This window comes from Budorcas taxicolor, chromosome 3, assembly GCF_023091745.1.
Source record: "Budorcas taxicolor isolate Tak-1 chromosome 3, Takin1.1, whole genome shotgun sequence".
NCBI classification, from domain to species: domain Eukaryota; kingdom Metazoa; phylum Chordata; class Mammalia; order Artiodactyla; family Bovidae; genus Budorcas; species Budorcas taxicolor.
This window is the reverse complement of record NC_068912.1, coordinates 116,999,455-117,024,240: the sequence shown is the minus strand read 5'-3', so window position 1 is coordinate 117,024,240 and position 24,786 is coordinate 116,999,455.

Sequence of the window (24,786 nt, the reverse complement as noted above, 5' to 3'; positions counted from 1 at the left end):
TCCTAAAAGAGCAAAACCCAAAGAAGAGATGGTTGGAGGAGCCCTGATTCCTCTGGGGAAACCCCAAGTCAAACACAAACACGCATTTTCTTATTAAACGGAGACAAAGATGAGCCCGGAGGTCTCCAGCAGAACTGAACTGAGTCACCCAGTGACAGACGGTAAAGAATCCACCTGCAACATTGGAGAAAACCAATGGGTTCAATCCCTAGATTGGGAAGATCCCCTGGAGAAGGGAACAGTATGAGCTTCCCTCATAGCTCAGTCAGTAAAGAATCTACCTACAATGCAGGAGATCCAGGTCCAATTCCTGGGTCGGGAAGATCCCCTGGAGAATGAAATGGCAACCTACTCCAGGATTCTAACCTGGAGAATCCCGTGGGCAGAGGAGCCTGGGGGGCTACAGTCCATGGGGTCACAAGAGTCAGACACGACTTAGCGACTAACCGCCACCTAGGTCAGGTGGTGCTTCTGGTTTTTTTTGTTGTTGTTGTTAATTTTTTTATTGAGGTTAAAATCATAATATAAAACATATTATAACCAGATTTAACTTGGTGAAACTACGTGCTTTCTCACGGCTGTGCAGCCCTCACCGTCGTCCATTTCCTGAGTTTTTCGCATTCCTAAACTGAAACTCTGTCCCCATTAAATGCTGTCTCCATTTCCCCTCTCCGCCTCCCACCCCGGCCCCCGGCATCTACCAATGTGCTGTCTGACTTTATGAATTTCACTAGTCTCAGTACGTTGTATAAGTGGACTCACAGAGCTTGTCTGCTCCTTGTGTGTTAACCCCTGCAGAAGGGAATGGCTACCCACTCCAGTATTCTTGCCTGGAGAATCCCATGGGCAGGGGGGCCTGGCAGACTGTATAGTCCATGGGGTCGCAAGGAGTCGGACATGACTGAGCAACTCACACACGGATGTACTGATATACTGGCGCGCACTCTTGAGGCTAACTTGACACAAGTCCTCCAGATTGCACCTCCCCTCCCCCGCCCTGTGCTGTATAGTAGGTTCTCATTAGCCATGTTTTGTACGTGTGTGTGTGTGCCTGCTCATGCTTAGTCATGCCTGACTCTCTGTGACCCCGTGAACTGTTACCCACCAGGCTCCTCTGTCCATGGGATTTCCCAGGCATGAATATTGGAGCAAGTTGCTATTTCCTACTCCAGGGGATCTTCCTGACCCAGGGATCGAACCCGCATCTCCTGATTCTTTACCGCCGTGCCATCTGGGAAGCCCTGTTGTATCCATAGTGGTATGTACGTGTCGATCCTCATCTCCCAGTTCATCCCACCCCCTCTTCCCCACTGGTCTCCATATATTACTTCTCTACGTCTGTGGGTCTGTTTCTAGGGCAGGTGAGGGGTTAACACAGAGGGAGTCACAGGGAAGATAGCTTCTCCGGTCAAGGTCACAGGTGGGTGGGGTCTCACCCTGCTGTTCTCTCAAGTGGACAGACAGTTTAACAAATGCAGCGATGGACAGCTAACATGACCATTTTATAACAAAAAGGGAATAGAGACAGATGCCCTCCTCCCCCCCCCAAAAAAATCTTGTGTAATGTTATGAACCTTTTCCATTTAAACTATGTCGGAACTATTTTCTGGTCAATAAACAAACATAAACAATTCCATTTGAATTGAACAGAGACGATGATGACCACGAGGTCTGTGTGATTTTGTATTTCCTGGGTCCTCCCCTGCTCTAGGGTTTCCTGACCTTTACAGCAGTGACATGCTGACAATAGAAAGGACTCAGTGAAATGGTCACCTTATTGAGCCATCAAATCTGTCAAAGGGAAATTTAGAATGAGTAGCAGAAGAATCTTCCATCATAGCAGGAAAATCTATGAGAACATAAAGTTATTTCCCAGGGAAGTTGTTAAAAATCCATTATGTGGATTGTTTATAAACATGGTATTTAGCAACATCTTACAAAAAAAAATGTTAAGACAGCACATAATCAACAAAATTCCTATGTTAGCAAGATGGACCAGATGCCTTAATCAGATTTTTTTCATACTCACTGATGATTTAAATTGTAGCATTCTAGTTTTTTTTTTTTTTTTTAAACAGGATAAAGAATGCTTTTTTCTTGCAACATGAAATGTAACACCAAAATGAAACAATTGCTTTTAGGAATGAACATGGAAAGATATTTTTAGTTTTGCAGCCATGAAATTAAAAGACTCTTACTCCTTGGAAGGAAAGTTATGACCAACCTAGATAGCATATTCAAAAGCAGAGACATTACTTTGCCAACAAAGGTCCATCTAGTCAAGGCTATGGTTTTTCCAGTAGTCATGTATGGATGTGAGAGTTGGACTGTGAAGAAAGCTGAGTGCTGAAGAATTGATGCTTTTGAACTGTGGTGTTGGAGAAGACTCTTGAGAGTCCCTTGGACTGCAAGGAGATCCAACCAGTCCATTCTAAAGGGGATCAGTCCTGGGTGTTCTTTGGAAGGAATGATGCTAAAGCTGAAACTCCAGTACTTTGGCCACCTCATGCGAAGAGTTGACTCATTGGAAAAGACTCTGATGCTGGGAGGGATTGGGAGCAGTAGGAAAACAGAACGACAGAGGATGAGATGGCTGGATGGCATCACCGACTTGATGGATGTGAGTTTGAGTGAACTCTGGGAGTTGGTGATGGACAGGGAGGCCTGGCGTGCTGCGATTCACGGGGTTGCAAAGAGTCAGACACGACTGAGTGACTGAACTGAACTGAACTGAACTGATAGCTTTCAGTAGATGAGTTAGGACAAAATAAAAAATCTGTGTAACTTCAAATGAAGGCAATTTTTAAAAAGTCAGATTAGTTATGTGAATATGTCTGTAGAGGACACAAAATTGATTTATTACTGATTAACATGATATATTAATATTAACATGGCTATTAGAACATATTAATTAAAATAACCCTAGGGCAGGGGGGCTGGAGAGGAAGGGCTTTGGAGGGAGGGGCTCTGGTGGAAGGGATGGTGATCAGGGTTAGGTCCAGCCTGAGGTTGAGAGGGAGAGGGTCCATAGGCACCTCACCTCGCAAGATCAAGGATAAGGTAGGCATACTCAGTGCTGGATCAAGATGTACCCCCCAAGATCTTCTCAAAATCAGGCAGAATGATCCCAACATGCAGGAAAAATTAACTGGGGTATATTTGTTCATAAGAGCTAGCCCTTTATATGTAGAATAGAGAAACAATAAGGTCCTACTTTATAGTCCAGGGAACTATTTAACACCTTGTAATAACCTATTACTGAAAAGAATCTGAAAAAGAATACATATGTGTGTGTGTGTGTGCATGTACATATACATATATATATGATGTATAACTGAATCACTGTGCTGTACATCAGAAACTAGCACACATAGTTAATCAACTATATTTCAGTTACAAAAAAGGGGCTACCCTTGTATATGCTTAGCAGATATTTCTCTATGTGCTTAAGGCCTTAATAGCATTCATCACTTTCAGACATCAAAGTAGGAGAAAGAATGGTTCACGGAGTCAGTGAGGGATCAGCTCCCAAGTTCTTAATTTACACAACTACCTTAAAGGAGCAGAGAAAATTCTGGAATGGTGTTTGAAGTGACCACTGCAACACTCTCCAAGCTACGGAAAAGATTGAAGTCAAATATTTACAGTACTGAAGGGCTCACGTGCTGTGTAAAATAACCTCCAAATTGAGAACATCTGGGAGAGAAGTCTCAGAGCCAAGTAACGAAAGCGTAATAAAAAGGCAGGGGGTATTTGTGAGGGAGCTTAATGAAGGAGGGAGGCTTTTTTCTTCTTGAAGGCAACAAGGCTCCCTTCCTGCAGCGAGCTCCAGGGAAATGATTTGATTCTGTCTGACTGAGTTTACAACCTGCCAAATGAAAATATCGCTACCTCTCATTTCATGGAATGCAATAATTACTGATGTATAGGACTTGTAGATGGCCTTAGGTTTTAAAACACCAGAGGCAGAATGGATACACATGTATAACTGAATCACTTTGCAGAAATAAGCACAACATTGTAAATCAACTATACTTTAATAAAATAAACTTTAAGAAGGAAAAGGAAAACCAAAGTTTGAAAACAAAACACTAAAGAAGTATAACATAAATATGTATATGTGTGTATGTATAATGTAATATAATGAATATCATGTCCAGCTCTTTGAAACCCTATGAACTGTAACCTGCCAGACTCCTCTATCCACGGGATTCTCCAAGCAAGACTACTGGAGTGGGTTGCCATTTCCTTCTCCAGGGGGTCTTCCTGACCCAGGAATTGAACCTGGGTCTCCTGCATTGCAGGCAGATTCTTTACTGTCTGAGCCACCAGGAAAGTCCATATATATGGTATATCTTTGGGATCAATCCATTGATGAATAGTTTTCTGAATTGTAGGGAAACATGAGGGAGATTGAATTTAAAGAGAAGACAAAAAATACTGGCTTTGGCTACAGTCAAATTCTGGCTCCATGTATTAATTGTTGTTGATCTTAGGCAGGCTGTCTTAACCTCTCCAAGCCTCAGTTTTAAGTGGGGCTCTTAGAAAAGTTAAACAAGATAATGCCAACAAAGCTTGTAGCCTTACACCTGGCACAGAGCCTAATTGTATCACCACTGTCATCATTCCACCTTTATTTAGAAAAGCGAGGTGTCAAGAGGAGGTTAGAATCACATCCAAGGATAGGGTCCCAACAAAATACATTTGTAAACTCTCAAGGGTTTAAACTCTCCTGAGAGCATTTTGGATGATGAACTCCATGATGCAATGGGGTATTGCTTCCTTGAGTAATTGCAGGAGAGGACTGCAGGGCACACTCGGGTGGTCTCATGTTGAATGTATTGTGGAGGGAAAGTTAATAAAATACAGTTAATGAGCCAGGCCACCTCCCAACTTCCCTGCCCTGTGATGTTTACAATGGGACATCGCATAAGGGCGGAATCAGCTGCTGTCTATACTAACAGGAATGGTTATAAAGTCCTGGATGACCATTGTAGTTGTTCAGCCGAGTCTGACTCTTTGGAGCCCCATGGACTGCCAGGCTTTCCTGTCCTTCACCATCTCCCAGAACTCATATTATTTATACTGAGCATAGTATAACTGGTCAGTATGACCACCTCCAGAACCTTCCGTTACTTAGACACTGCAAAGCTTTGAAGTTTAGCAAGTTATTGATGTCAAAAGAATCCTCTTGGCTGAGGATACAAGAGTATCTTGGGGAACTAGAAGAGGGCAAAGGAGTCTCAGAGTATCCAGATCGCAATTATGGTCCATCTGAGGTCTGCCTGCTGTTTAGAACTGAATAAGAAATTGCAAAATTCCTAGTTTTACGCAGCATCTGACTGCTGTTTAAGGTACCTTGAGCGGTTAGTAACAGCAGGGAAAGCCTGTAAGAAAAGTGTGCAATGGCTCACTTGGGTCTGACTCTTTGTGACCCTATGAACTGTAGCCCGCCAGGCTCCTCCGGCCATGGGAAGAATACTGGAGTGGGTTGTCGTGCCCTCCTCCAAGGGATCTTCCCGACTCAGGGATTGAACTCACGTTTCTTACGTCTCCTGCGTTGGCAGGCGGGTTCTTTACCACTAGTGCCACCTGGGATGCCTGATGTCTGCCACAGAGTGATCAATTAATGATGTCTGCCACAGAGTGATCAATTAGTGATGTCTGCCACTGGCTCAGGAAAGAGGAGAGCACACACAAGCTTATGAGAATTCCCATTCATAGTACAAAACCCAGCTCAGATACCATCTTCACAAACACCTCCTGAGATTTAGAGCTCAAAGATAATGGGATTACCCTATCATTCTTCATATATTTCTAGGCAGTTAACTCAGGATTCTACCTTATATAAATGTTTCTTTCCTTTCCTCCCCTCCTCCCTTTTTCTTTCCTTTTCATCTTTTCTGCCAGATTGTAAGCTCCTGGAATGCAAGCACTTCTTCTAAATCATTTTTATGCAACTGTGATCTTCCCCTCCCTCTCCTCCACTTCCAAGTGCTAATGCACGCATTCAGGCATTCTTCTGATGACCTGTTCAGAGTGTTTGCCAGGCATCCAGCTCGCACAGGTCCTGTGCTGGAGACTAGAAGTAATAACATGGCACAGGGGAGCACAAGGCTCAGCTCCATGGAGCTCATGGCTCTGCACCAGCTGGTTGGGTGCTCAGAAGCTCTGGTGATGAGTCTGCCTACTGGACCCCTTGCATCCTGCTCCTTAGGCTTAGCAGGGACCGAGTGTGGCTGAGCCGAGTTAAGAATAGGGACCAGCGACCGGGGGCCGAAGCTGAGCATGCACTCGTCCTCAGTGGCAGCTCCATCAGTAAGGGGCCACCTATGCTCTAAATTCAGAGCAAGAGGACAGCAGGAGGTGAGGCCCAGAGCCCAGGAATCCCAGGGTCCTGTTTGCCGGCAGACAGGGTGACACTTCCTCAATTCTGCAGTGGTTTCTGGGCTACAAGCTTGAAAGGCTGGGCAGTAATAGGTAAGTGGATGCTGCAGGCGGCCAAAGAGTCAGACGTCAGTCACAGAATGAAGAATCTACCTGCCCCGGGTTGGAGGGGCTGCCTGATAGCTCCTTGCACTGAATTCTTTTCCCGCTGCTCCCTCGGATTCTCGTGAGAATGAGTTACACGCTTCACCTTAACTTCCTTTCTGAGAAAAATTGAAAAGAGTAGCTGGGAAGACTGGTTGCTCTGTATCCACTGAGGCTATATTTGAATTTCTAACCTCCTAAAAGGGTTTCCCTCTTAGCTCAGTTGGTAAAGAATCAGCCTGCTAGGCAGGAGACCCTGGTTTGACTCCTGGGTTGGGAAGATTCCCCTGGAGAAGGGAAAGGCTCCCCATTCCAGTATTCTGACCTGGAGAATTCCATGGACTGTATAGCCCATGGGGTCGCAGAGAGTCAGACATGACTGAGTGGCTTTCTGTTTCTTGTGCTGTGCTCCACCTGCTAAATGATTTTAGCTGAGCCGTTTGAAAAGGCACGTGTGGACTTGGAATCATGCTAAGCTTCCTCTGTCTCTCTCTTTCGAGGTGACAGTGATTTACAGCGTCGTATAAGCTTCATGTATGCAGCGTTATATTTACTGCAGTGTGCTCATTGTAAGAAGTTTAGTTTCTATCCACGTCTGTAGGGCTGACTCTCTTTCCCCTATTTTTCCTTCCTTCTACACCCCTTCCCCTCTGGTAACTCCTCCTTTGTTCTCTACGTGTTTGCTTTTGCTTTGTTCTTTTATTTTAAAAATATTCTACATAGGAAAAGACATATCATACAAAACCTGGTAGCTCAGCTGGTGAAGAATTCACCTGCGGTGCAGGAGACATCAGTTCGATTCCTGGGTTGGGAAGTTCCCTTGGAGAAGGGATAGGCTACCCACTCCAGTATTCTTGGATTTCCCTGGTGGCTCAGACAGTAAAGAATTCACAATGTGGGAGACCTGGGTTCAATCCCTGGGTTGGGAAGATCCCCTGGAGGAAGGCATGGCAACCCACTCCAGTGTTCTTGCCTGGAGAATCCCCATGGACAGAGGAGCCTGGCAGGCTACAGTCGAAGGGGTCACAAAGAGTCAGACACGACTGAGTGACTAAACACAGCATGCACACAAAAGATAAATCAGGTGATATTTGCCTTTTTCTGTCTGACTTACTTCACTTGACATAATATCCTCAAGTCCTATCCATGTTGTTGCAAATGGCAAGATTTCTTCTTTCTTATGACTGTTCTTATGATTGAGTCTGGCTACACAAACCCCCCATTCTTATCCTCTGGGTTGGGTAAAAAGGAGGTGCTCTCTGCTTTGCAATGGTTGGGTTTTTTTATTTGTGTTGCTGCTTGATTTTTTTTTTTTTTTTTTTTTTGAGGGAGGGCTTCTCAAGGAAGCTGGCTCTATTTTCTAGTTAGATGCCCCAGTTGGTTACATCATGTTTAGCATCAAGAACAGCTCAAGATCTTACTGCGCCTGAAGACGGCAAATTAGGCAAATCCCACTTGGTAGGCGTCTCAGCAGGGTCCCCACGTTGTGCTCAGCCTTCTTTACCTGTTGGGTGCTTTTAACACAGACGAACTCTGGAGACACTGCAGTGATGGGGGTACCAGAGGCCTCTCAGGGGAGGGCAGGGAGAAGCCCCGAGGCTGTGCACCACCAGGGATGCTCAGATCACCCCCACTTTTGCCCCAACATTCCTCCCCTTGGGATCTCATAGGCTCCCTCCTGTCAATAGGACGAAGCAGACAGGTTACATTCCTCACTGGCAAAGGGCGTGACCTCACCTATCCAGCCCAGCGCTCTCTCCCACCCTCTGGCCACTGTGGCCTGCACACCTAGCCCTGGACACCTGGACACTTGGGTGTCTGGGCTTCCTGTGTCACCCTCTCCAGGGGCCTCGAGTGGCCTTCCTGGTCCTACTCTGTGAGCATTTCCAGCTATGACCCACACGGCATGTCCCAGCGCCTGTCACGTACGTGTGGCCTAAACTCCCCTGCACACACTTTCCTTCCATTTCCCAAAGTTACAAGAGCGTGATGCTGTTGCCTGTCACTTGTGCTCTGGGGAGGTACCCTGGGGATCACACTGTCCAGCTCTCCCCTTCATCAGACAAGAAGACTGAGGCCTAAGGGGTGAAAGGAGAATGCTCGTTAACGGAGGCCCTAGGCCCCGATTCTGCCGTTTCTGGCACACCGCGAAGCCTTGTATTTTGTTCTCTTACCAGCTGGTTTTGCCCAATTGTTTTCTGTGTCTGATTTCCCCCAAAAACTTGGAGACCTTCTGATTTCGGTCACCAAATATGAGCCCCTGAAGAATAACTGTGTCTTCTAATTCCCTTTGCAGCAGAGCCTATAGACAAAGATCCCCATAAGCAATGCCTGAAACAGACGCATGGACGCTGCCCACCTGCTTAAGAGCAGAGTAAACAACCTTGACGCCCGCTGCGCAGACTCTCCTGTGATGCTCGGAGGGTGGCTGAGTGCCTGCCACCAGAAAGTATATCGGGCTCTGTCACGGGGCAGTAGGCTGTGCTTGGATAAAGTGGTCATCTGGTCCAACGCTCCTTCTGCAGTGGGGCCCTCGGGCTCCAGCAGGCCTCGGTCACCCGTGTCCAGAAGCAAAACTGGAATCAGAACGTAGGTGTACGCTGCATTTAGCCCACCAGTATCCCCCAGTTTTCCTGCATCAGGGCTGAATGGGTAAAAGCTGCGGGAGGAAAAGAGGAAGAAAGTGAAGATCCAATCCAGACATTTAAAAGGGTGAGGGTGCCAGGCTCCGTGTGTTTCCTTACAGCAGGGCAGTCACTCCCTGGGTAAAGGGGCCAAAGAGGCCCCAGGTGGTTCTGGCATCTTTCACAAGCTTCCCTCTCTCTCTCTCTCTCTTTTTTCCCCACAGAGAACTTTCTGGCTATCTATTTCTTTTTCTTTTTCTCCTTAATTCTCTTATTAAGATGTAACTTTTTCCTTTTTTATTCAGATCATCCCATCAGATCTCTCTTGTCTCCAGAATTCCCTTTGTCCCTTTTTAATGACAGAAAATGCCTGGCTGAACTTGGAAAGGGCTGTGAGCAGGGCGCGCCCTCCACAGCCGTCCCGCTTTGGGTCTCGTTTTTCTTCCCCAAGCAGCTCGCGTTCTGCTCTGTTTTCTGTCAAAGAGCCACCAGCATTTCTGTAAGCCCAGACTGTGGCTAAGGAATCAGCTTGTATGTGGGGAGAAGAGCGATACCAGTCGCGGCACCCATGGGGGCTGTTGGGTCAGGCCATTTAGCTGTCAGTTTGTTTAATCACATTCATTCAGGCAACTCAGGGTGAATTGTATTCCACCTTCTGGTTTGTGTGGCCTCTTGTCGCATTTTCAAAATGACCATTTGAAGAAGTTCTTTAAATCGAAACAGCTCATACTTACAAGAGCAAAGCCAGTCTTCGTGACAGTCAGGGAATTTAAAGTCTAGTGGACTAGTTGTAATGCTGAGTTTCTTATCATGGGAAATCACTCTCAGGTCCTTGGAGGAAGTAAACTAAATATAATCAGGACATTATTAGTAAACTCAGGGAATTGCATCATTATATAGCAGTCCTGGGGCTGATTTACAAACCTGTGCAGAGGAAGTCCTTAGACGTCACTCTAAATAACCAGCCTTCCAGGAAAACCCCCCACATTCACATGTGGGTCAGTTTCAGAGCCCAGGGATCCAGGCGTGGCTGCTGGGAACAGACTTCTCTATGTGGATCAGCGATGTGTGTGCCTGCTCCATCATGTCTGACTCTTTGTGACCCCATGGACTGTTAGCCTGCCCAGCTTCTCTGTCCATGGGATTCTCCAGGCAAAAATACCAGAGTGGGTTGCCGTTTTCTCCTCCAGGGGAATCTTCCCGACCTAGGGATCAAACCCGCATCTCCTGCATTGCAGGTGAATCCTTTATAGCTTGAACCATTGGGGAACGCCCACAAAATAGTGATGCTTTTTAATAAATACAGACTGGTAACAGCCTGCACTCACAGTTTCAAAGGATTTTTATTTAGGATCTCAAATAATATTTTCCTTCAGTGAGAGATAAAACAAGCCACAGTGAGAAGTGGGAATTTAATGAAAGGTCGCTGCAGGCTGGATGGCATTCCAGAGGCACAGATTTGCTCAGAACATGCCCCACCTCTTCCTCGGAGGCAGCCTCTGACTCGAGGTGTCTCTCTCAGGACTACTTTGAATTTTCCAAAGATGTAGATGATTAATCAGGGCCCCGGGTACCACAATGACCCATTGTCCCTGAAGGCATTTCGGCATCTGACCCTTTCCTCTCGGGGTGAGTGTGCATTTTCCCAAACCCTTAATGGACAAAAACTTAAGAACAATGACCCTGCATGTAGCTTACATTTGCAGGGTGGAACAGAGAGGGGTTTTGTTGCTGGACCGGGGGGAAAAGGGCATCAATTAACTTAATTTCTATATTCTCATGCAAAACATACATGTATTTTGAGAAAGGCAGTATTCCACTCCGTGTTTTCTTTGTAAAAGAATTTGTGGCACAAAACCCCATCGTGATACTATTAAAGGAAATGTAAGTAAAGGCTCAAGCCCAGTCCTACCCCTCTGACAAATTTAATTTTCATTTTCTGTTCCCCTCTAACCCTGTCCACATGCGTCCACACGTGCACAGTTTTTACACTGTTGTCACCAGAGCACCCTTTGCTTTTAAAAGCGGTGCACTGTGATGGAGATATCTCTTTTAGATAGTTACGTACCATTATTAAAGATTCAAAATATCATTAATTTCCTTCAAGCTCTATTATGTTTATCATCCATCACGATGTCAGCACATTAATCACGTCCTCAGTCGCCTCAGGACTGTTGCCTGACTTTTAATAGAAATCTGACCACCACGGCCTCTCTCTGCACCAGCAAAGACAAACCATTTCATGAGCTGCTGATTTCTGCATGGTTGAGATTTTTCTTTGAGCTAATAAAAAGTAAAGGCCGGGGAGGTTTGAGGAAATACAGAGAAATGTCTCTGTTCTCCCAGTCCTTGGATGTGGAGCAGTTGTGGACACAGCAGTGATGAACATTCTGACCAAGGGAAGCTTGTCTGCAGGCCCTTGCCCCTATGCTTGGCTGACTGCCTGCCAGGCAATCGAGATGAGGTGATCAGCTCAGGCTTGCAATGAGGGTGGAGGCTCGGGTGCCAGATCTTTCTAGGTGCACGGTCCCAGTGGTGTAAGGAAGCCTGAGAATTTGGACTCTGGATTCGAAATCAGACTTCTACATCAATACGTGATGTTGGGCAAGTTATGTGACCTTTCTGATTCTTGTTTCTTTACCTGTGAAACAGCAATTACAGCAGACATTCATTCAATAAAGATTTACTGAGCAAGGTACTAGTTGTTGGAAATGTAACACAGTCCATAGAGTAGAAGTTGCGGGAGGGGGAGGCACAGATGCTGATTTAATCATTGTCCTGTAAAGCTGCAGGTGCATTCAGTAGGATGAAGGAGTAGAGCATACATTGAGAGCCTGTAAGAGGGAACTTGAACTTGTTAAGCTTGTTAAAGAGGGAGTTAGCCTGCTGGGGACTGGTGGGAACAGTATTCTCAGCAGAGGGAATAGAAAGTGCAAAGTCTTTGTGCTAAGAGGAAGCATGGTGACCAGGAAGTACAAGGTTGATGGGAGCAAGGTGGCAGATGCTGCTGAAGGGCAGGAGCCTTGACCTATGTTAAAGAGACCCTGTAACAGCTTGAGGTGTCTTAGGAGGGTTCAGTAGGGCAGGATATAGTGAGAAATAGGCATTGAATGCGAACTTGGTACTAGATGAGCTCGAGTATCTGCAGATAGACTGGTGAGTCTCTAGGCAGCTCACCTGGCTTGCTCGCTGATGGGGTCTGACAGCTGGCTTGAAGCTTAGAATAGAATGGGGAATAAATAGTTATTTCAGTGATTGCACGGTCCTGATGATAACTGCAGAGGTGGGGGTCACTGGTAGATTTCAGGAATACTTAGGAGATAAGATGGGGAGTTATTGCTGTCTGTTCATTATAGTGGTCACCATTTAGGCAGACGTGTTAACTGTGGCTGGGAGCCCATGTCTTGGATTCACTGGCCATTGGTTGGTCCAGGGTCACTGCAACTGAGCTGGTTTCTTATGCTACAGAAACCTAGCCTGGGCCCGTGCTTATGTGACCACAGAGGGTCATGGGGAGCTCGGTCACACGAGAATATCTCAAGCTTCTGCTTGCATCATGTGTTTTGCTCACACCCCCTCAGCCAAGCTGCATGCAAAGTCATCATAAAGTCCCATGCGGCCGTGAGGGAAGGTGAAGGACGGGAGCCACCGCCATAATCTCGCCAGCTCCGGGCTAGCTGTTTCCGTCCTCATTCTCACCTTCTCTTAAAAACCAGGAGTTAAACAATTTCTCTTCCTCTCCTCTTTTTCCTTGCAGCCTTCCATTTCTAGCCTCCCCACCCTCATGGGTTTCCCCAGCTGTACCCTGGCCAAGTTGGGATTAAAACCCATCACAAAAACACCTCCAGACGTGGCATGCTGTTTATAATCCAAATCCTGCCTACGATATATCTAACCTTGGATGTTATGAGTTCGTTATCTCAGGCCATGAACTGTGTCTCTTTCATGAAGTATAACCGTGTATATTCTGTGGGCTGCAAAGCATTTTCTGAGTATGACTAAATCCTACCCTTGATGTTCATCCTTCATCGGTGTCTTTGGAACCACTACGTAAAGATTACCATTTTCCAGAATATTCAGTCTGAGCCCATTGATCCGCCTCTAGAACTTCCTCCCTTGTTGGCTAGGTCTCAGAAAACACATGTGCCCCACATCATAAAAATAAAAATAATAGCAATAGCAAAAGTAATAGTAACAGCAGCTGGAAACTACCTAATGCTTACCATAGGTCGGCCCTGTCCTAAGTACTGACTTCATGTGAAAATTCCAGAAATCTGTACTGATTCCCTTGAGGTGGATGTGATGGACCACGGTGGAATCGCTTCAAGAGAGTCCTGAAAACCACATCAACACCACAAACAAACTTATACACTTGATTTAAAAAACCAAAACCCAAAAAACTTTAAGTAGAAAATGAAGCTAAATGCTCTTGAATATGTGCTCAAAGCCCTCAGGTTCATTTGTAGTATTGAAGGCTCATTCTATAAATAGCACACTCTGTAAAAACTACCCTAAAGGGCTCCATCTTGTAATTCCAGGAGCATGAACTCAGGTGGAGATATACAGGCAATGAACAGAGCCTCTGGGGCGGCTGGGGACTGGAGACAGCCCCGTCCGACTGGTGAGATGAAGGGGTGTGTTATGGAGCAGAAGATTGCTAAGGATTTCACAGTGTTCCCACTCTTTACTTTTAATTGTGCTATAAAATTCATTTCCTGGCTGGGACTTGGCTCCAAAGGTTGAAGTTAGAAAGTCTAAAATCACGCCGAGCCATATTTCTCCCCAAGTGGAAAGTAACATTGTATTTGATGTAGAGTGGGTCTTTAAACTGAGAGGGAAGAAAGAAAACTCTTTTGAGCAAATGAAAGTCAAGGTTTCCGTTTTTATTTGGAATTCCAAGAGCACTCTTTTTGATGTTTAAATATTGCCTGCCAAGACCTCGTCGTTTATATGCAGGTAATGGACATCTTCATTCTGGCTTTGACGTTTAAGAGCATCTAGTCCTGGCAGGCAGAATCTTAATAGAACTGTAGAATGGAATACGGATTATTTTTTAAGATACGGGAAACCACCGTTTTCTTACCTAGAGCGTTTGTGAGAGCTGGCAACTTCCCATTAGTTCTGCCCACTCTCCTTTGCTCAATGTCACACACCGCCCCCCAAGGACACCCCTCGGGTCTGATGGGTCGTGGGTGGGGGTGGGCATTGGTTCACCTTGTCTCTGTAGTCACGTCATTTGTTCATTTCATATTCTATGATGCGCGTGCCTGGAGTTTCTACATGGTCTTTTAGCAGTTATGCCTCACGGCCATGCAACATTCCTCCAAGTTAAAGCACCAGAATTGACTTCTCTCTTTGTCTGTTATTCAACATTTAAATTGCTCTTGTTTACTAACAGACATCATGTCAATAATTACCTCTTTATACTTAGCTTATAAGTTCTATTTAATCATTTCCTTTAACATCCCTTCTAGATAAATTTCTACAGGTGGGAAAAATTAGGCAAGAATGTATTTGCTGTAATATGGTCATCTATAAGAGGTCTGTATTAACTTACAAATGAATGTTATCAATTAAGCGTATCATCATGTCACATGCGTATGTGTCTTAGTTTCATCCCACTTTCACCATCAACAGGTGTTATTGTTTAAACTATGTTTTATAATGAAGTTTAAAGTTGTACTTCATGTTTGCTTTCCGTTTCACTGCTTCTTCAAGTGTTGGTTTATTATTTTTACCTTTTTCTATGTGCATATTTTTTGTATTTGACCTTGATTTATTTCTTATGGTATTCTATAAATCCTTTCAGGTATGTGTATTTTCAAAGGGCATTATTAATATTATAATAATTGTTGACATAATGCATGGAAACATTTAATCCTGCGTGTTTCCCTATATATTTTAGTCTAGCCCTTTTATTTAATTAATACTGTAAGAATTTTTTTAAAAAATGAATTGCTCATCAGTTTGCTTCCTATGTCCTTTAAGATTGAAAAGATGATACTATTTGTCATTTCTTCAAAGACAGGATATTTACTGCTGATTTTTCTCTATGAATATGCTTGTAATGACCACCTTCTTTATTTGGAGATTATGGCATAAAGTATGGATATAAATTAGTTTTTCTCCAGATTGCTACCACATTATCCCAGCATTGTATACGTTGCAATTCATCTTCACCCTTTTGTTTTCAGAAGGTTGTATAATCACCTATTATACTGTGTCTACTATGCATATTTACCCATTCATTTTTACTTCCATTTCTTAATTCCTCTGGACTTTTATTATTGCAGAGGTTAATACTCTGTCTCCTTAAAAAGCTAAGCTTCAGTTCATTTCCTCTACTTAATAGATCTACACAGGGAAGATTCCAGGTTCTATGGAAGAGAAAGCTTACACAATTTGGAGACCCTTTTTTAGAAAAAGAAGGCAAAATCATAAACACAAAATGTCTAGGCACCCCTTGTGAAGGACCAGAGAGAAGGAGGACTCCTGAGCTTTTGGCTTTCTGAGGTTTGTGGTAAACCCCCATCTCCAGCTGTTTTATTGCGCTGAATGAATTTATCATCACTTCGCTAAGTTATAAAAAATAGACTCTATGTTTTAATTGGAATGGCATTGTATCGGTAAAATACAACACAGTGTTTCTCCATTTCATTTGTCTTCTTTTTTTCTTAACTCCCTAATAAAGCCTTCTAATTTTGCTCATTCATCTGGCAACGATTTATTGAGTACCTCTTCAGTAACTTTGCAAAGTATTTTATGATGGTATCACATATACACAATTCGATTTCTTATTTCAAATGCTTGAGTCTTCCGTGAATGGAATCTTGAATTTCAAAGTGGTTTTCTATGTTTTTCATGACTAATGACTTTACCATTTTCCCCCGCTGTATATTTCTCTTATAGCTGTCCCCTCACAGAGGTCTTTGTATTAGACTTTAGATTTTCGAGAAGTTTTAGGAGTCGAGCCAGGTGTTCTTCAACTAATTGTGTTTCAGGATCTAAGGGTAGCTGTTTCCTGCTCAGAACGCACCACAGTTCCCTATTATCTTTGAATTCTTGAAAGTATATTGTTAATTGTGGTAAGCCAAGCATAGTGTGCGTGCTCAGTCATGTCCAACTCTTTGTGACCCCATGGACTGTAGCCCACCAGGCTCCTCTGTCCATGGAATTTTCCAGGCAAGAATACTGGAGTGGGTTGCCATTTCCTCCTCCAGGGGAGCTTCCCAGGGATTGAACCTGCAGCTCTTGCATCTCCTGCATTGGCAGGCGGGTTCTTTACTACCACGCCACCTGGGAAAAAATGTAGCTTAAAGCTTACTACCCCAACCATTTTTAGGTGCACAGTCTAGTAGAATTAAGTATACTCACTTTGTGGTACAACAGGTCTCCAGAATGTTTTCGTTTTGCAAAACCGAAACTCTGTCCCCGTCGGACACTCACTCCCCATTTCCCCTCCCCCAGCCCCCGGCCACCACCGTCTACTCTCCGTCTCTATGACGCTGACTGCCCTTGGCATCTCACAGAGGTGGAGTCAGGGAGTGTGTGTCTTTCTGTGACTGGCTTGTTTCATGGAATGCAATGTCCTCAAGCTCCATCTATGCTGCAGCAGGCGGCAGGATTTCCTTCCTTGTTGAGGCTGAATGCTATCCCCTCAGCTGGATGGACCCCACGTTTATCCATTCATCTGCTGATGGACTCCCATTGCCCTTCGATGGGGTCCTGGTTTCCCTCCAAACGCCTGTGCGTCTTGTCTCCTCCAAGGTCTCGCCCGTTTTGTCCTCATCTCCCGACTCCCGGTCAGATGCTCCTTCTTCCCTGCTTGCTTTCGGTTCCTGTCTCAGGGCTTTTGCACGTGCTTCCCCTCTTCCCTCCACTGCCTCTGCTGTTCTTCCCCAAATCTTTGAAGGGCTAGCTCTTCTCAGTACTCAAGTTTCATTTCACATGTCATCTCTGCACAGAGGCCTGATTTCTCATGAAATAGATGTTCCATCCTTGTCACGTTCTCCCAGGCCACTGTTTCAGGCTTCGGTCATTCCAGGTATTGTGACCTTCCACTCACCTGTTTATCTGTTCTCTGTGGCCCACTAGAAGGTAAACTCCACATGGTTGGAAGATTACCTGACTCACCACTGAGTCCTCTTGCCAGATAGCCCCTGACAGTCACTTATTAAATATCTCTCTGATGAATTTTTTCCTTATTTATTTTTTCCTACATTATTGCTTATGGAGAACTTGAAAAAATATAAAACTAATGGGGAAGACAGCTTTTTTTGTTTCATTCTTAAACTTGAAACTGTCTTTCAAAGTCTGCTCTCTTGTACAGCATGTGGCAGTTGAAATGTATTTGAATATTTTAAGGGGTCTCTTTAAAACGGATTTGTTAGGAATTTAGGATTTGTTATTGCTCAGTTGCTCAATGGTGTCTGACTCTTTGCAGCCCCATGGACTGCAGCACACAAGGCTTCCCTGTCCTTCAGTGTCTCCTGGAGCTCGCTCAAACTCATGTCCATTGAGTCAGTGATGCCATCCAACCATCTCATCCTCTGTCGCCCCCTTCTCCTCCTGCCCTCAGTCTTTTCCAGCATCAGGGTCTTTTCCAGTGACGAGGCTCTTCGCAACACGAGGCCAAAATACTGGAACTTCAGCTTCAGCAGCAGTCCTTCCAGTGGATATTCAGCGTTGATTTCCTTTGGGATGGACTGGTCTGATCGCTCTGTCGCAGCATCTATTGGAAATATTATGCTTTGTTCACCTGCCAACTGCAGCACAAACCAACCCCCACAGGAAGACCTGGGTCAGAGGTCCTGGTTCTAAGGAAGGACTGGGATGGCACGTGCCCAGCATGACCAGCGCCTGTCTCTAGATTAAACCAGCTAAACTGCTTTGTGTAAAACAAGTTGCCCATGCCTTAAGATGACTCTCAAATTGTTTTGATATTTATCAGAACAATTAAAACCAAAGAGAACTCTTTGGCTGAAAAACAGAGTACCTAAAGCCTAAGCTTTCTAGAGAAGCTGAACACTGGCGTCTCGTGGGTCTGGCCTCTTTATTTCTAGCCCTGTGTCGGAGCTGTTGCCCACTGACACCAGAGTTAAACCATTTCAGCAACATCTTTCCTGCATGGGGGCAGACACCCGAAGTGTCAGGAATCTGCCTCTATCAGAATGCCAGGGCTGGCATCGGAAACCTCACTTGAAGTGACAGGTGTTGAGGTATTGCTCAGCACCCCAACATTGAGGTTGCCTGGACATTGAGGAGTGTCCTTTCTGGCATGTTTGGAAAGTGACACACTGCTGCAGGAGCGCTGACACCCTCTGAAGCCAGTTCAGCCCAGAGCAGGTGCTGCCAGCTCTAGGGCCTTGGGCAGCTCATTTCCCAAGTTGCACCTCTGTCTCGCTTGACGTGTCACGAGAACATCACAGAAGTAGAAGTTCAGCATGAATCTTTCACACATCAGTCAGTCAGTTCAGTCGCTCAGTCGTGTCCAACTCTTTGTGACCCCATGATCCGCAGCATGCCGGGCCTCGCTGTCCATCACCAACTCCTGGAGTTTACCCAAACCCATGTTCATTGTGTCAGTGATGCCATCCAACCATCTTATCCTCTGTCGTCCCCTTCTCCTTCTTCCCTCAATCTTTCCCAGCCTCAGAATCTTTTCAAATGAGTCAGTTATTTGCCAAAGTGGCCAAAGTATTGGAGTTTCAGCTTCAACATCAGTCCTTCCAGTGAACACCCAGGACTGATCTCCTTTAGCTTGGACTGGTTGGATCTCCTTGCAGTCCAAGGGACTCAAGAGTCTTCTCCAACACCACAGTTCAAAAGCATCAATTCTTCGGCGCTCAGCTTTCTTCACAGTCCAACTCTCACATCCATACATGACCACTGGAAAAACCATAGCCTTGACTAGATGGACCTTTGTTGGGAAAGTAATGTCTCTGCTTTTGAATATGCTATCTAGGTTGGTCATAACTTTCTTTCCAAGCAGCAAGAGTCTTTTAATTTCATGGCTGCAATCATCATCTGCAGTGATTTTGGAGCCCAGAAAAATAAAGTCAGCCACTGTTTCCCCATCTATGACATGATCTTAGCTTTCTGAATGTTGAGCTTTAGGCCAACTTTTTCACATATGATCTCATTTAATCTTCATCCTCTCCTACAGAACTTGCAACCCGTGTGTTACAAATCAGGAAACAGAAACTAACAGAGACTAAATAAATTTACCAAATGAAGTAGTAAGTAATAGGAACTGAATCTGAATCCCTATAGCTCCAAGCAGAGGCCCCATCCTACACACACTCACACCCACACCCACCCACCCACCCACACACCCACACCCACCCACCCACACACACACACACACACACAGTAGTCACACTCTGGGCTCTTCTGAGCAACCATGGGAGATTCCCAGCCCCCTTGGGTTCCTAGTTCACAGGAATGAAGACGGATGCAGTGGACTTTCAGAACTTGACAACATTTTTTTTTAAGGTCACCCAGTCATTCCTAAACCTCTGGTTCATGCTCACCAGTGAGTCAAGGGCAGAAATTTTTATTTGCAATTAAGTTGATCAGCTTTTCACTGGAGGAGTCTGCTTTGCTGTCCTGTGACTGTGAGTGCATTGTCCCTCCCAACCATCAGGGCAGGTTCCCAGGAGCAGCACTGCTGGGTTTGGGCTGTTGTGTGTGTGTGGCAGGAGGGGAGGCGCCTGTGCACTGCAAGGTGATCAACACCATCCCTGCCCCCACTTGCTAGATGCCACCAGCCTCTTGCCTCCCCCACCCCCCAGTCGTATCAACCAGAAATGTCTCCAGACACTGCCAGATGTGCCAGGGGGCAGAGTGCCCTTTGCTGTTCATCCACAGTGAACACTTATTTGCACGTCTGCTGAGCATGAACCAAACAGTCAATCTCTCCAGTCCTGGATGAAAAGATAAAATGCAAATTCCAAAACTGCATGTGAGGCCGAAGCTTAGTGACTGCACCGCAGGGCACAGGAGCAAACAGATGGCCTGTTAGAACTGGGTCGCTGACGGGCGCTTAAGGATCATCAGAACAGCATTAGTGGGGCTGAGGGAAACCAATGAGAGCCTGGCGGTGGCTGGGAGCTCGGATCATTCCTACCCTAAAGGGGCAACGACAAGCAGCTTCCTGAACCTACGTGTGTGCGCGCGCTCAGTCATTCAGTCGTGTCCGACTCTTCGCAACCCCATGAACTGTAGCCCGCCAGGCTCCTCTTTCCATGGAATTATCCGGGCAAGATAGTTGTCTGGAAAGCCTTCCTTGGCCAAGCCGTGGGCGTCGGGACAGGGAAGCTGCTTCTGGTCCAGCAGTCACCCAGTCTGGAGGGCCAGGGGACACCTCCCTCCTGCACTCTCCTCTCTCTTTCCTGTTACCTGCTGTCTCCCTCCACTGGCCAAGTCAACAGAGAACCAAAAGGCAGGAAGGGGTCGGTAAATTCAGTCCATGTTGGATTTTGTTCTAATTCATTTTCTCAAAGTAACTTACAAGCCATCCCGACATCGTTCGTTAGATAACCCTTCTCTCCCTTAAATGGAATGCTTATTGTATACTGAATTCTTCTGTATAATAATAATAATGTTTCTTTGGTTTATTTCTCTGTGTAGCTTCATATGCCTTTTAATAAATTAGTTCCTTGTCCCTTCAGTTATTTGTTTTATGATGTGGTTTAATATCTAATGGAGCCATCATTTGACCAGGACTAATTTTGCGGTACATCTTAATGCTTGTCAAGGTTTGCTTTGCCTTGCTTTCTTTTCATTAAAAACAAAAGCTTTCTTAAAAATTATCCCACTGTATATTTGCTGGCATGATTTATTTCATCATGGATGTATACATTATTAGTCTCTTTTCCAAATAGAACACTCTATAAAATCAAAATGTGTGCACAAAACACACCCTTTTTCTCCCAGGCAAGAATTTCCAACAGTAGCCAAAGCTTCGTGTTGGTCTTCGAGTATGTCATAAGTCTTAATCAAGCAATGTTATTTTATTGAGAGCTGATGTGTTGCCCAAGCATACAACATTTGTTCAGTGTGTTTCGATTTTAATGAGAAAAATTTAGATTCAAAATCTACAAGGCAAAGTGAGAGTTTGGTATCTGACATTACTACTAACCCATTGGGATGATTGCACTGTACAACATCTGTGTACCATAAACAATAATAAAGTCTAACCATGTTTTCATTGCTCAGCATCCTCTTAATAACCTGTCTACAGTTTTTTAATGCCCTACACAAATAATAACAATAAAGTTTTGAAGCCACAAAGCATCATTAGCTTGTCTATCCTAAGAATTATTCTGCTGAGTAAAACAGGGACACGCACACATGATCTAAAGTTCCTGGCGGGCAGAAGCATTTGTCATAGCACATGGGGAAATGCTTAATGAGTTACAAGAAAACAAGACGTCCAGACTCTGGAAATTCTGATTTGTGCTGCCTCCTGAAGCAGGCACCATGGGCTGAAAGGTCATGATGATTAAGCTCCAACTGGAGCCAGTGGAACAATGAAAAAAATCCAGCATTCAATTTGGCCAACATTTTTTTTTTTAACATTGTAGATTTGTGTGGGTTTTGCCCAGCTTTAAAATGTACCAAATAAGACTCACAAGAACTCCACATGCAACCGTAAGACAAGACCATAATTTATTTGGGAAATTGACCAAAACAAAAATACATTTCTGGAAAAGGTGAAGAATGGCTTTCCCTTTCTCTGTTTGCTCAGCGATTTTGTGTACTTGGCCCAGGCAGGGAAAACGAGCATTGATAAATCAGGTGTTGCCCGCTCCCTCCCACCACCTTAGGATGGAGGACCTGTGGCAAGCTTCCTCCTAATCCCTTGTCAGTTTCTTTCTCTCCCTGGGAACGTCAGGAAGCTGTCCAGAAAAATAAATGGTGGGTGGGTCAAGACCCTCCCCCAGGTCTCTGGAAGAAAGAATTAAATATTACACTCAAATGTCTGTCTTGCAAAATCTCTTATATCGTGTACTTTCTTTTTAACACATTTAGACAAGTTATTTAGTTAAGAATAGCTGATTTACAACGCTGGGTTTATATCTTGTTTGCATCATTTCACTCTAGAAACGAGTGACACCCTTAGGTTTGTCCCTGTATTATTTTCTAACAACATAGGGGACAAAACTTAGAAATATACAGTCTCTTTGCTGACAAGATTCTGCCTAGTCAAAGCTATAGTTTTTCCAATAGCCATGTACAGATATGAGAGCTGGGCCATAAAGAAGGCTGAGTGCCAAAGAATAGACGCTTTCAAACTGTGGTGTAGGAGAAGACTCTTCAGAGTCCTTTGGCCTGCAAGGAGGTCAAACCAGTCCATCCTAAAGAAAATCACCCCTGAATATTCACTGGAAGGACTGATGCTAAAGCTGAAACTCCAATACTTTGGCCACCTGATGCAAAGAGCCAACTCATTGTAAAAGACCCTGATGCTGGGAAAGATTGAAGGAACAAAGAGAAGAGGGCGGCAGAGGATGAGATGGTTAAATAGTGTGGCCACTCAATGGGCGTGACCTTCAGCACACTCTGGGAGGTAGTGAAGGACAGGGAAGCCTGACGTGCTGCAGTCCATGGGGGTCACAAACAGTGAGACGTGACTTAGCAACTGAAGAACAATAAGAGGTCTCTTTCTGGAAGATGTGTAAAATAACAAAATATTCCTAATTTAAATTTGCCAAGAACATGAGATAGAATCTGCCGTCATAAGTTAATTAAAAACTGCAAAGAAAGTGAGCTCTTTTTCCAGAGAAGAGGCATACCCAGCTAACATGCTCACCTGGGTTTTCCCAGCGGCCAGCTGTGTCTCCAGACCAAAGGCTCTAGTCCATTTCGGGTACAGCGCTGGTGTTTTCCAACATTCGGATGTAGGCACATCCCTGAAACAGATCAGAGGACAGGCACCTCAAGGAGGTGGGGAACTGCTTGGGAGGCTATGAGAGAAGGGGGGTCTGGGTGGGAGCAGGGTCTCAACTTCAGGAAGCCACAGAAGGCAAAAGGGAGGCTTGAGGCACAGTTCTGCAGTCTCCTACCCCACGCTGCTCCTAACAGACGTGCCTCCCAAGAAACTACTTGGGTTCCAGGATCCCAGCTCCGGAAGAGCCACTTCACATTCTCTAAGACATCTGAGGACATTCTTTAGAGAAAAGAGAACAATGTAAACCGAAAAATGTGTAAATTTTGTTTTTAATCAAAAGAGTAAATAGTAAGGACTTCCCTATTGTCCAGTGGCTAAGACATAAAGCTCCCAAAGCAGGGGGCCTAGGTTCAATCCCTGGTCAGGGAACTAGATTGTGTATGCCCCAGCTAAAAGGTTCTAAGTGCTACAACTAAGACTTGCCACAGTCAAATAAATAATACATAAGTAAAAAAAAATATATATATATATATACGAGTAAATATATATATTAATGAGTAAACAGTAATTGGCTCCTGAGGAAAACTGCACATTTATCACTTTTGTGGACTTTCCAGGTGGCATTAGTGGTAAAGAATCTGCCTCCCAGGGCAACAGACACAGGAGACCTGGGTTTGATCCCTGGGTCAGGAAGATCTCCTGGAGGAGGAAATGGAAACCCACTCAGGGATTCTTGCCTGGAAAATCCCATGGACAGAGGAGCCTGGTGGGCTACAGTCCCTGGATTGCAAGAGTCAGACACGACTGAGCACATGTCAGCAGCAGCATTACTTCTGTAATTAGGAAAACGAAAGTAAGGCCACTTGCATTTTGGATTTTAAGAAGCATATAACTAGCCATATCAATGCCTTTGTAAAAAGTTCAAAATTCCAGGAACACAGGTAGATTCCAGGAACATGCTCTAGTGACTGCCATTTCATGCTGCAAAGAAGTCTAAATGCTGCCAAAACAAGACAGAAGGAAACAGGCCAGCATTTAGACTTCTTTGCAGCATGAAAGGCCAGTCATTGGGGCATCAGCTGGTGAGTTTAGGTGGGAAATGTGTGATCCCAATATCTAAAACTGCCACGTCCCAACACTCACTGTGGCCTCATCATGCATTCCCATAACTGGAAGGCCCATGATGCCCTACAGTAAAATTCACCCGCGAAGGCTTCTTGAAAGATGAGCAGCAATTAAATATGGGAAGCAATAAGGGGGAAGATAAAGTATAAACTCAGTCCCATGAAATGTACAGCTAATGATAGCGCAGGCATAGAGTTTAATGTAAAGAATAATCAGACGAAAATATAGAAAAAATTTAAAGATAAATGCATGCATTTCAAACTCTAATGACTTCAACAAGTCTTGGAATGGGGGTGGGGCAAAGGTATTTAGTAACTAACGGTATGTGTGCTCAGTTGCTCAGTTGCCTCCAGCTCTTTGTGGCCCCGTGGACTGAAGCCCGCCAGGCTCCTCTGTCCATGGAATTTCCCAGGCAAGAATGCTGGAGTGGGTTGCCATTTGCTCTTCCAGAAGATCTTCCTGATACAAGGATCAAACCTGTGTCTCCTGCATTGGCAAGCACGGGCCCCTGCATTGGCCGGAGGATTGTTTACCGCTAGAGCCACCTGGGAAGCTCCATTTAGTAATGTACTCCATGCCAACTCTTTGATCCTGTGTGTAGGAGTTAGGAGA